Source organism: Thrips palmi, unplaced genomic scaffold (genome assembly GCF_012932325.1).
Source record: "Thrips palmi isolate BJ-2018 unplaced genomic scaffold, TpBJ-2018v1 HiC_scaffold_12, whole genome shotgun sequence".
Taxonomy (NCBI): Eukaryota; Metazoa; Arthropoda; class Insecta; order Thysanoptera; family Thripidae; genus Thrips; species Thrips palmi.
Genome location: NW_023144623.1, coordinates 11,598,492 through 11,610,385, shown reverse-complemented (window position 1 = coordinate 11,610,385; position 11,894 = coordinate 11,598,492).

Below are 11,894 nucleotides of genomic sequence, written 5' to 3'. Positions count from 1 at the left end.
CCGAGCTGGCAGCCTGGCCGAGCTGGCAGCCTGGCCGAGCTGGCAGCCTGGCCGAGCTGGCAGCCTGGCCGAGCTGGCAGCCTGGCCGAGCTGGCAGCCTGGCCGAGCTGGCAGCCTGGCCGAGCTGGCAGCCTGGCCGAGCTGGCAGCCTGGCCGAGCTGGCAGCCTGGCCGAGCTGGCAGCCTGGCCGAGCTGGCAGCCTGGCCGAGCTGGCAGCCTGGCCGAGCTGGCAGCCTGGCCGAGCGCCTGGCCGAGCGGGCAGCCTGGCGAGCTGGCAGCCTGGCCGAGCTGGCAGCCTGGCCGAGCTGGCAGCCTGGCCGAGCTGGCAGCCTGGCCGAGCTGGCAGCCTGGCCGAGCTGGCAGCCTGGCCGAGCTGGCAGCCTGGCCGAGCTGGCAGCCTGGCCGAGCTGGCAGCCGGGCCCCGGGGCCGCTGCCTGCCGGTGCCTGCCGCTCGAGAATGCCCGGCATGCCAGCGACCCGCCCCGTGTAGTGCTGTATCAAAAAGCGCGCTAAATTGGTTTGTTACTGGCAGAAAAATAAATTAGCGTCGGCGGCTGCTGCTGCTGCTGCTGTGTGTGCTCAAGCAAACAAGCCCCGCCAAACTCTTTTTAAAGTTGGCCCCTCTTCGCCCGGAGCAGGTTCCAAGAAAGAGGGAGAGGGCCAACAAGGAGCCGCGCGGCGCGCGCTCCGCGGGAGAAACCAGAAGCGAGGCAAAAACGGCGAAGAGAACAACAGCCGCGAAAAAATGTCCCACGTGCTCCGTTTATTGGGAAAAGGGGGGCCGAGGGGGCTCGTCCAATGAGAGCTTTCGCGACAGCCGGAAATCCAGACGCCATCGGCCTCAGCCAGTCGACCTTCCCCCTCCCGGAACGGGGCGAGAGACACAGCGGCTTCATGGACTCGCCTCCAACTCATTTTGGTTCATCGTTCGCTTCTGTCGTTGAAGATTCAAAAGTGGTCCAGCGGCGGCGGGCTGGCGTAGAGACGCCTGTGAACTCCAGGGTAGGCAACCCGCTCGCCACCAGTGCGGGCCACACGGCAATGCGGCCTACCTGCCAGGCGCTGACTGCCCCCTTAACCGTTCTTGGAACTGCCCAAACCTTAGGCGGATTATTTTCAAGACGAAAAGAAGGAAAATGCGGTGTAATCGCTCCTCCGCCATCCCCCCTCCCTCCAGTCACATCCGATATATCTGACGTCGCATTGTTTCCTGTCGCTTCCTCGCAGCGTTCCGACCGGACAGCTCCGGATAGTGTGCTCGCTGGGGCTTGCGCATCTGCCGGCCGGCCGGCCGCTCCCTGCGGGGGAGCGAGAGAGAGGGAAAAGCATTCGAAAACGCGGTTCGGGACAGCGGACGCCAGCAAAGCGGATTCAGTGGGGCAGCAAAAGTGGGGGGGGGGGCCTTACGCTCGAGAAGTTGCCAAGTAGACGCGGCTTAATCCGGAGTCGTTCAAAGTCGCACCGCCACTTCAGGACAACATTTTAAAACTGCAAAAACAAGCACACTCGCCGCACCACTTAAGAGCGCTGCTTGACGGGAGAGAGAAAAAAAACGATAGAAAAGACAGCTTTTCCGCCACGTTCCAAGTGGCGCCCTCAACCTGTCATGTCGCGCTGCCTGTGACGGTGGTTAATTCGAGCCATGCAGACGGCCAGCATCCGCCCCGCCCCACCCCGCCCCACCACGCCCTCCGGCTGTTGTGTGCCAGTTTATATCCATGCCATTCTTCTCCCCTTTCTTCTTCTTCTTCTGCCGCTTCCCCTTTCCGATAAACCATCAAGGAAATAGCGCTATTGTAGTAAAGGGCCATGATGTGATCCATCTCTGGGGCGCGGCGCGGTGCGGTGCAGCGGTGCCAGGCGGTGGCCATGCCAGCCCGGCAGCCCCGCCACTACAACTTGGCCGACAGCAACTAGCGCCACGGCCCGGCCGCCCACCACCTCGACGTAATGAACTGTGTTTTCCTTGGGAATTAGGGAGGGGCTTTTGTCTGTTTAGAAGCACGCCTCCAGGACTGTAACCAGGCGGGGCGGGGCGGGGCGGGGCGGGGCGGGGCGGGGCGGGGCGGGGCGGGGCGGGGCGGGCGGACGTCGGCAGAGATTGAGCGAGAGCGCGCGGTGGACGGCCTGCTGTTCCCGCCCCGCCCCGCCCCGCCCCCCCCGCCCCGCCCCGCCCCGCCCGCCCCGCCCCGCCCCCCGAAACCGCCGCCCCGTCGGACCGGTCGTCTTTCGGCCCTGAGGGCATCCGGGGCCCCGCGGATCCCCTCGCCAGCCCTCTGGACACAACATCGCCTGCGGTCTCCCCCCCCCTCCCCCTCCCCCTCCCTTCCCCATCCGCCTCTCTTTTTTCCTCCCTTTTTCGGCCCTTCGACGCACCCCCACCTCCGCGGCCGCAGCCCTGGGGTCACAACAGCCAATAGCAAGAGTAACCCTCAACTCGTCCAAAGTTCAGTCGCCGTGGCGTGGCGGGGCGGGGCGGGGCGTGGCGTGGCGTGGCGTGCCCGTCCAGCATCCCCTTGCAGTGTTTTGAAAGCACTCCCCGCTGGCCGGAACACGGCGCCCGTCCGGCCAGGCACAGCGAGAGCCCAGCCGAGCCGGATAACCTTTCTCCAAAACTAAAACGTCTCTTTTTTACAGAGGGACAGAAGACCGGCGGAGGCGACCGAAACTCTAGACGTGTTTTGAGCTACAGAGTCGCTGAAGAGGGCTCAAACCGGACGTGTGACCCCCCACCAATGGATTGCTCTCCGAACGACGAATCCATTGGTGCGGTCACACGCTCGGTTCGAGTCCCAGTCAGCGACTCTGGAGCTCAAAACGCGTCTGGAGTTTAGGCCGCCGCCTCCACCGGTCTTCTCGTCTCCTGCACGGTCCCGCGCCCCGAGTTGGCCGCACTTTACAGCGTGGCAGCGGGGCCCTCTTTTAATTGGCCGGGGCGGCGCTGGCACACTAGTGTGCGCGGCTTGCGTTACCACGTTACCACCACGCACCACGCGTCGCCGTCGCAGAGTACACCGAGTCGGCCGGCACACCAGATTGCTGATGACAAAGTTGCAAGAGAAACAAACCGGCCAGCCGTCCCACTGATTCCGCACACACATCGCCGCTGTCTCTCTCGCACTCACGGGGCGTCGCGTGTGGGTGCGAGAGACTGTAGTCGCGCTCTTCACACACCGTCACTCACCGCTCGGCCCGCTGTAATCCGCTGCCCGCCCCACGCTAAAACGGGTAGCTCGTTAAAAGGCCATGCAGGCCATGAGGGGCAGCCTCGCGGCCTCGCGGCGCCTCATTGCTCAGGTGAACAGGTAAAGGCGCTCCCCATAAATCATTCATGAGCCGGCCTCAAGTTTCTTGCAAATTCGCTGAATTATATTCCGCCAAAGCCCCACCCTTCCCTGGCGGCCCGTGGCGTGGCAGTGGCGTGGCGCCGCGCCGTCTCCCATATTGCAGCGACCGGGCTAAGCCCCGGCGGGGGCCTCACACGCGGCGACGCGGCGACGCGGCGACGGCCCCGATGAGCGCGGATATGAAAAATGTTGCGCTGCGCGGCGACAGACTCGAGGGGCGGCCGCGGTCCTGGCGGCTTGTTGGCCCGGCTTGTTTTTGTTCCGCCAGCTTGAGGAATAGGAATTAGGATTATGGTGATGGTCCCGGGGCGGCTCGGCGCGGCGCGGCCCGGGAAGAGCTTTCCGCATTTACCATCATCAAGCCCGAGCCGGACGGCCCAGCGGCCCAGCGGCCGAGCCCTTGTCCAAACGCCCCGCCGCGCCGGCCGAGCGGCACAAAGTGGCCAAAGTGACTCGCGGCGGCGGGATCGAACCCGAGGCCCGGGCCTGCGAGCCGGGGGCGGCGACCGGGCCGAGCCGGTCACTAATGGTCATTTCTCGTGATGAGGGGGGCGGGGTCACAAAAGACCATCTCCTTGGAGGCGGGGCGGAGCAGGCGGCGGCAGGGGCGGCCCTGCCGGGCCTCGCCGGGCCTTGCCGAACCCCTGCAGCACCTTGCCGGCCTGGCGGGCCTGGGCGAGGGCCTCGGCCTTCTGCTTGCTCATCGTTATTGGCTCTTCGATAGTGCTGGTGCCTGCTGCGGCCGCCCAGGCCGTGCCAGTGTGCCAGCCCGGGGCAGGGCAGGGCGAGGCAGGCCCTGCGGGGCCTAAGTACGTTCCATTAAGGCAAGGTAAGTGAATGACGGCGAATAAAAGCCACGTGCATCCGACCGCCCCAGCCTCGCCCGGCCTCTGCCTTGCAGTGGCGCGTCCCCGCGGACCGGCCAGCTGTTGGTACGGTGCGCGCCGAGCTTGTTCGGGACAGACACATTTAGCAAGTCGTTGCGACGGCGACTCACCAACTCCCAGTGGCGTAGAGCAAGGGGTAACGGCGGCGCTCTGATTGCATCGGCGGTATCGATAAAGGCGAACGGGCGGCCAGGGCCACGGCAACCAACGCACAGTGGGCCAGAAGACCGGTGGAGGCGGCCGAGACTCTAGACGCTCGAACCGAACGTGTGATCCCACCAATGGACTGCTCTCCGAACGAGGAATCCATTGGTGGGGTCACACGTGAGGTTCGAGCGTCTAGAGTCTCGGCCGCCTCCACCGGTCTTCTGGCCCACTGTATGCAACGCCAACCAGCGGCCTGTGGTGTTGCGGTCACGTGGCGTCACACTCCATTCGCCACAATGGAAAAGCCTTCCCCCTCTCCCTCTCTTCATTCTTTCATTCATTCCTTCATTCATCCTGGAGGTGTCGCCCAATCCATCTGTCTGCAGCTTTCCGCACCCCACCCCACCCCACCCCACCCCCCCCCGCCCCGCCCCGCCCCGCCCCGCCCCGCCCCGCCCCCCCCCGCCCCGCGGCGCACCTTTTGACGTGGCTCCCCTCGTGTCTCCGTGTCGGCACGCCGCGCTTCCTCAATAGAGACACCGCCCGAGCACCGAAACAAATAAGAGCGAGAAGAAAAGAGAGACGGAGTGAGTCGCATACCGCGTCTCTTCCTCTTTCGCTCTTTTGTAATCCGTCTCTAAATCCCTCGCATTCCTATCTCAGCCCCCCTCACGTGGGGCCCGCGCCCGCTGGGGAGGGGCGCCCCAAGCCTTGCCGCCCCCTCCCACTCTCCTTTTTTTTGGCAGTGCTGTCCACGCTTATTACTCCCCAAAACTCCGCGGCCCATATTTTATGCATCGCGCAGCTCTCATCAAAAAGAGCCTCATTGCGGGGCTCACGATGCGAGTCCGACGCCTCCCCGCATACCGCAGCGCTCTGTCTCTCTCGCACCCCGCAGCACAGTGGGCCAGAAAACCGGTTTTTTAGGCGCGTTTCCAGCTCCAGAGTCGCTAATCAGGACTCGAACTGGACGTGTGACCCCACCAATGGACTCCTCGTTCGAAGAGCAATCCGTTGGTGGGGTCACACGTTCGGTTCGAGTCCCATTTAGCGACTCTGCAGCTCGAAACGCGTCTAAAATTTCCGCCGCCTCCACCGGCCTGCAAGAAGAAGCCAGCACCACCCTTTGAAAGTCAAGGAGGGCACGGCCGTCACAGTCCTGGGGACAACGACCTGCGCAGGGGACGCCGGCGCCGCGCCGTCAAAAAACAAAAGGGCTTCCGGGGACCTGCGCGGCGCGGGCTCGCGTTGCGGACTTGGAGAGCGGCTGCAGGCTCCTGGCGCGCGCGGTTCATAGAGTTTGCAGATTTTCCCGGCAACTGACGCCTTTCCCACGGACTGAGGTGCAATTGTGAAGCTCTGCGATGCCGTTCGGACGCGCGCCTTGTTTGGAATGACGCACCAGACTCAGACACTTTAGACAGACAGACAGACAGACAGACAGACAGACAGACAGACAGACAGACAGACAGACAGACAGACAGACAGACAGACAGACAGACAGACAGACAGACGCGAGCATGCCGATGCGATGCGGCGCGAACAGTCGGCAAAAGTGGCCGTGCGCGCTGTCCGCGAACGCGCCGAGCGAGTGCATTCATGGTCCATTCCGCATAGCGACGCGTCGGCCCGCCCCGCGCCGCGTCCATTTCGCGAGCCAAAGTTGCGCCCTTTTTGCTTTTGGCTGCAGTGGACGCGGCCTCCATTCGGAGCGGCGTGCCTCTCATTCCAACTCCGAGTCAAAACGGCGGGAAAAAAATGAGGAATTCGCGAGTGGGGAACGCAACGCGGGCAGGCAGGGTGGTTCCGAACGTGGCTCTGTCTCTCTCGCTCTCGTGGGGCGTCCCGTGAGGGTGCGAGAGAGACAGGGGCAGCGAAAGCGCCTCACAGTGGGCCAGAAGACCGGGAAGCCGGCCAAAATTTTTAGGCGCGTTTTGAGCTTAAGAGTCGCTTAACAGGACTCGAACCGAGCATTTGACCCCACCAATGGATTCCTCGTTCAGAGAGCAATCCATTGGTGGGGTCACACGTTCGGTTCGAGTCCCATTTAGCGACTCTAGAGCTCAAAACGCGTCTAGAGTTTTGGCCGCCTCCGCCGGTCTTCTGGCCCACTGTGCGCCTTCCAGCATGCCAGAGAGGCGCATATCGACAATGAGCCAAATTGAATAAAAGAGCGCCACTTTCCGTCCTCCGTCTCGGCAGTCTCGGCCAGGCGGCGGTGCGGCGAGGCAGCGCGACGCACCAGAGATTTCCTGATACGGCTGTCGAACGCGCCACGGCCAGCCAGCCCTCCGTCGCCGTCTCCCTCGCACCCCGACGCGACTGGCGCGACGCCCCGCGAGTGCGAGAGAGACGGAGCGACACGACGGCGCCCCGTGGGGCGGGCCATAAATTAGGCAGCGCTGTGTGTGCAAAGCAAAGGGCACGCCTCAAAGGGCCCGCCAAGGCCAGCCAATATCACGCCGCCCCGCCCCGCCCCGCCCCGCCCCGCCGCGCTGCACCGTGGACGCTGATCGGTGATCAGGCAGAGGAGGGTGTTGAGCGCCCCTGTGATTGACTGATTGGCTTTCCCTCTCCCTTTTTCCCTTTTGTAAACTTGGCGGCCTGGGGGAGAAGTTTCCCGCGCGAGGAAGGCGGTGGTGAGCGGCGGGCGGCGCGCGGACGGCAACGACGGCAACCGAGTGAGGGAGCCTGCGAGGGCGGCGAGGCGAGGCGAGGGCCGACACAGCACTGCCCAAGCCGCGTTGCCTGCGGAGGCCTAAATACAAGACTTTCTCGTTGCCAGCGGCCGGCGGCAGTGGCGTAGCGCCTGCGAGGTAGGCTCGCCGCGCGCGGCCCTGCGTGGCGGGACTGCCTACCCGGCGGTCCGCAGGCGGCGGTGGCCGCCTGGCAGTGTAGCACGGGTTCAGTCAGTCCGGCCCTCCGCGAATGCCGAGAGTGGAGCAGCACGACAACGACAACCGCGGCGCTCATTTCATTTCATCGCAATAATGGAAATTGGTCGTCAAGGGCCGCGGCCGCAGGGATCCCATCACCACACAGCCGCCACCACCGCTGCAGACTGATTCCCAGAGTCGTTTTCGTCCCTTTGTCTCTCTCCCACTCACGGTGCGTGCCGTATGAGTGCGAGAGAGACAGAGCGTCGAAAACGACTCTCGGAATCAGTTTGCAGGGCGGGCCGCGCAGCGGCGCACGACAAACGGATCCCCGGGCCGCTGGGCCCGTTGGGCCCGCTGGGATTCGAACCCCCGACTTGTCACTATTCACTTATTCACCAGCCCCTCGCCGCGACCTCGCCGGCGCGCCCCGCCGAGAAAGCGCGCTGCGGCTTTTTCCCCGCCACGCCACTGCAAGGCCCGGCCGCCACTTTGATCCATCCGACGATCATCACTGATTCTGATCCCCGTCACGTCCGAGTCGGCCGAGTGCCGCCGAGGCCCGCCCCGCCCGCCCCGCCCCGCCCCGCCCCGCCCGGGGGTCGTTCCAGCCTTCATATCCACTGCCTGATCAGCACCGAGCCGCCAGCCGCCCCGCCGCCCCGCCCCGCCACGCACAGCAGCCCCATGCCGAACAGCGCTGTCGGCGCCCCGTCTCTCTCGCACTCACGGGCAGCCCTCCGTGGGGTGCGAGAGAGACAGAGCACCGACCTTGCCGTTGGCTTGTTCGGCGTGCCACTGTACAGTGTGCTGGCCTCCATGGCGGCCTCAATGCAGCGCGGCAGCACAGCGCGCTAGACACCCATTCTGCCCCGCGGCGCGTATTCAAAGAGTTTATACGTTCGATTTGGCGGGGTGCCATCTATCAGGGAATGCAGGACACGCCAGAGTACCACCCCCAAACACAGACACACACAGACACACACATACACATAGACGCACACACACTCACACACACACACAATGTGGCGCCGCTTTCCATGAATAACGCGAAAAACTAGCGCGGCGGCCGTCCGGCGCAGAGTATTGGCACTGGAAATGAACAAGAATTTCACAGCGAGCGGGAACAGCGGCGGAGCGGAGCGCCCCGCCCCGCCCCGCGTCGCTAAAGAAGGCGCTGCCTCCGCACAATAGGTCTGACTGATGGCCTTAATTAAAGGCCGTTGGAAAGAGAAAGGAGAGAGAGGGGGCGGGGCGGGGCGGGGCGAAAAGTAGTGTGCCGGACCGGCTTGCGCGCTCAATGGGGTTCGCGACGAGGGTCGGCCCGCTTTGACGCTCTGTCTCTCTCGCACGCCTTCGAGCCGCCACGCGAGTGCGAGAGAGACAGAGCGGCGCGAACACTGGGCTGCCGGGCGGTACGCTAAAGCAGCCTCGATTATGGCCCCGGAGGTCAGGCGGGCCAGGCGGGCCAGGCGGGCCAGGCGGGCCAGGACTCAGGACGCCACCTCCGCGACGGCCAGGACGGCCACGACGGCCGCCTCGCGCCCCTCATGGAGCCCCTCGCCTCCTCCTCGACACTTGTTCCTCGCCATAAAAAAAGCATAAAACACAGAAATATTGACCCTCTCGCCTGTCAGGAGTCGTTTGGCATGAATGGATGGACCCCATTGTGAGAAGCGAGCCGTGGGGCGGCATGGCGAGGCGAGGCGCGGCGAGCCGCGAGCGAACGCGCGCCCCAAACACACTCAGGGGGGGGGGGGGGCTTTCGTGTTGATGTATCGGCCGGATGCGGTGCCGTCGGCCGGCCAGCGCGTGCACTGTGCAGCCTAGCCTGGACTCGCGGTCGCGGAAAATAGTCATAATTGTTAAACGGGCCAAGGAGAGCCGAGACGCACCCGCACGCGCCCCGCCTCCGCCTCCGCCCATCATCTCACTGGCACTTCGCACCCCTTCCCCCTTCCTCCGCCTCCGCGCGCGTAAAACCCACGCGGACGCCCCGCCGCGCCGCCGCCAGCCCCGCCAGAGCTTCCCTGGAATACTGGGGAGGAATTCACGCCGGAGTGGATGCACTGGAAAGAGTGCGAGCGGGTTGGAAGAACGGAGCGGGTTAGGTGCTTCGGGCACGGTGAAAACGGTACCTGGTTTTCCCAGGAACCCCCTGGAAATCGCCTATGTCTTTACCACAGTCTCCTGGGAAAACCAGGTACCGTTTCTGCCGTGGGTGGAATTCTGAGGGGTGTAAGCACTTTGGTTGGATTTACATAAGGTGGAGTTCTTGGGGGTAGAGTTCTTGGGGGGTGGAGTCCTTGGGGGTGGAGTCCTTGGGGGTGGAGTCCTTGGGGGTGGAATCCTTGGGGGTGGAGTTCTTGGGGGTGGAGTTCTTGGGGGTGGAGTCCTTGGGGGTGGAGTCCTTGGGGGTGGAGTTCTTGGGGTGGAGTTCTTGGGGGTGGAGGTACTTGGAGATGGGGGTGGAAGTGCATTTGCCGAGGGGCGGGGCGACCAGGCGAACCTCTCGAAGGGAGTGATCCTGGAGGATAGCGTTGCTGGAGAGGCGGTGCCGCCACCACGCCACTGCGGGCTGCTGCAGGCCTGCAGGTGCACTGGCATCCTGGGCTATCTCGGCGTGTGCGGCCGGCACTGCCGCTGCCAGTGACATACTCAAATGGGATCGGGGGTTAGGTGCGGAATACAGTCGAAATTGGGATTAGAGATTATGGTCAGGGCTGGAGATGGGTTGCGGCTGCCGTGGCCGTGCGGTCGGAGGACCCGAGGACCTCGTCTGGGAGGGGCGGGGTGGGGGATGAGTTAGTGTCGTCATCGCCCGATCGCTGATCTCCGCGTTGATGGATCACTCCGCGCATAATGCGTTCCGCGACACCGACGATACGCGCGTCCAAATTATGGGCCTCCAGGACGAGCACAGCGATTGTCATCTTGGCTGCAGCGGAAGGTCCAAGAAACTGGGTCGCCGCGCGCCCGGGACAGGGAGAGGGAAGAGGGCATAATTTTGGCGCGCTTTCCGAATTTTCCGCGACGGCATATATAGACCGGGCGGGCGTATCGCCCGGCGCTGATGTATGAGTTGGGGTCAGTCGATCGTCGCTGAAGAAATATGCTGGCGTGGCGCAGCGGGGCGGGGCGGGGCGGGGCGGGGCGGGCGGGCGGGCGGGGCGGGGTGGCTCCATGTCTCCGTGCCCGCGTCATAAATCACAATGCGGCGGCAACCCCTGCAATGCTGCGCGCTCGCTCACACACACATACACCAACACTACCCCCCCCCCCACACACACACACACACACAGTGCCCCTGCATCTCGACCCCTAACCTGCACCACTGCTGCCCCCTCCCCCCTCCTTTTTCTTTCCCCAACCCCCTCAATCTGAACGTCCAAGGGCCGCAGGGATACAAAAAAACATCCCCTCCTGAATCAGAGATTCAAACCGTTAGGAACAGACAACCCTGTCGAGGTGGGCGGGCCCCGGTCACTCGTGCAAAACCAGGGTTCGCGAAGCACACCGCCAACAGCCCCACACTGTTCATTTTTTTTTCAGCATCATTTGGAACGTGTTAACAGGTTTGCAATCTCGCGGTTCGGGTGGGGCTAAAGAATCGGCCGCGCCAAAGAAAAACATCCGAATGAGTTTAGAGCAAAACGCCTTTGATCAGTCAGGGGCGGGGCGGGGCGAGGCGGGGCGGACACAGCAGGTGTCGCTGGAAAGTTGAAGGCGGCCCCCCGCGGCCCCACGCGGCCCCACGCGGCGCCCAAACAGCGCCACCTAAGGCACTAAGGCGACGCGGACACCCCCGCATTAAAAGTCGGCGCGCCGCGGCGTCGGAGTGGCGCGGGGAATTTCATTTGCGTATTCCCGCACAACTTTTCAAGAGTTTTAATACTGAGAAAGTCGCAGTTTATGCAGACGGAGATATAATTTGATGAATTTTAATTAGCACTTTTCAGGCTACCGCTTCGCGCTCCGCTCCGCTGCGAGGTGGCTGGCGGCCAGCACACTGTGCAGCAGCCGCCGGGAAAGTGGATTTGTTTTGGTCTCGAGAGTCTCGGCACTCCTCTCTTTCTCCCACTCAAGCTGCGGGCCGAGGCCGTCGACAGGGAATGCCCAGTGTAGGCAAGGCGGCTCCAAAACCAAGGACTGCCGATCTCCCTTGCTGCAGGCTGGCGCCGCGCAGCTCGTGAGTCGCAAGTTACATGCGTCTGGCCCATGACTATTTTATCTCGAAATTGTTACGCTATCGATAGGTCCCTTCTTTAACGCTCACCGTTCCAGAGACATCGACCGCTAAGCTGCGCTGGCGTCCCACAGTGGGCCAGAAGACCGGTGGAGGAGGCCAAAAGTCTAGCGCGAGGGGTCCCACGTCCGGTTCGCGTCTAGAACCTAGGCCGCCTCCACCGGTCCTCTGGCCCACTGCGGGGGGGGGGGGGGGGGGGGCCACTTCGGTGGGATGTCTGGGAAGCCGTAAATGTTTCCAAAACATTTATACCGACTGATAATTTTTTTTAGTGAGAAAAGTTGATCAATCGATTTATTTCAACAGCTTTCTCTAAAAAGAGGGGACTTTCCAGGGTCGAAAAGTGTTGTCCTTGCGGTAAACGATTTCACAAAAAAACTCCACCAAACCA